Source organism: Nicotiana attenuata, chromosome 7 (assembly GCF_001879085.1).
Source record: "Nicotiana attenuata strain UT chromosome 7, NIATTr2, whole genome shotgun sequence".
Taxonomy (NCBI): domain Eukaryota; kingdom Viridiplantae; phylum Streptophyta; class Magnoliopsida; order Solanales; family Solanaceae; genus Nicotiana; species Nicotiana attenuata.
In genome coordinates, this window is record NC_031995.1 from 52,286,949 (window position 1) to 52,288,521 (window position 1,573).

Below are 1,573 nucleotides of genomic sequence, written 5' to 3' on the forward strand. Positions count from 1 at the left end.
ATTGACACAGATGAGTATACTCACCAAAAAGGTGGAAGAATCAGGGCAGAAGCAGCAGGTACACATTGTAGATACTACCAATGGGGGCTTGTTCACATCTTGCATTAGTCAGCCAATTGGTAACCAGTGGAATGCGGAACATGATCATCATCACTACCCTGAAGACCTGAATTATGTATCTAATTATGGAGGCCAAAAACAGGGTGGTCAAAATTGGGGTCAACAGCAGCAGCCATACAGGCCAGTCCAGCCACAGTTCAACAATGAAAACATGGGAGGTATGAGACCTCCTAATAATATGGCACCTTACAAAAGGCCACAGGGATATAATAATCAGAATCAACAGCAGGGGTATCATCCTCCTCAGCAGCAGTATGGTGGACGGCAGGAAGATGGGTTTGCTAGACTCGAAGCAATGATGCAGCAGGTTATTGGGTCTAATGCAAAAATTAGCAAGAGAGTAGATGCACATGATTCAGCTATCAAGAATATTGAAGTGCAGATGGGCCAAATTTCGATGTCTCTGAACAATCGTCCTCATAGGACATTACCGGCAGACACCCAGATAAATACAAAAGATCAAGGCCCGAAGCAACTGATGGCAGTGAGTCTACGTAATGGCAGAGACTTGGATGTAGAGAAAGAAAGGGCTCGAGAAACCAGACATGCTGAGACACTCATACCAGTTCCCATTGAGCTGGATGAGTCAACAAAACTGACAGAGGTGACAGTCCAGCCTGCCCAGGAAGAAAATAACATTCAGATTGAGACTGAGAAAGAAGCTGAGACAGCCCGAGAACCAGTAGTTGAGGTGGCAGCTGATAAAAAGCAATCCCAAATCATTGGGAAGAAGAGACCTCCCGCACCATTCCCTCAGAGGCTGGCTAAGTACCAAAAAGAGGAGCAATAAAAGAAATTCTTGGAGATGCTGAAACAAATCCAGGTAAATATTCCATTGATTGATGCCTTGAAAGAGATGCCTGGGTATGCAAAAATGATGATGGACTTAATGTCCCGAAAATTCAATTTCCAACACTTGGCCACGGTGACTCTTACTCAGACCTGCAGTGTAGTGGTGACTAGACCGATTGCGGAGAAGCTATCTTACCCAGGGAGCTTTGCAATTCCATGCACTATTGGTAATTTTGCTTTCGCTAAGGCACTTTGTGATCTAAGGGCCAGCATAAATCTTATGCCCCTGGCAATTTATAAGAGGATGGGGATTGGGAGAGCTAGACCCACATCTATGTTATTGCAGCTAGCTGACAGGACTATAAAAAGACCTTCTGGTATACTGGATGATGTGTTGATTCAGGTAGGGAAATTTGTGTTCCCTGTAGATTTTGTGATCTTAGACTGCAAGGTGGAAAAAGAAATTCCCATAATTTTGGGAAGGCCGTTCTTGGCCACTGGGAGAGCTCTCATTGATTGTGAGACTGGGGAGCTCAAGATGAGACTGAACGACGAAGAGATAACATTCAATGTGCAGAAATCTATGAGGCGACCAAGTGAATTCACCAATTGCTCTCTTATTGATGTCATGGATGTCATTGTAGAAACTGATGATGAGATG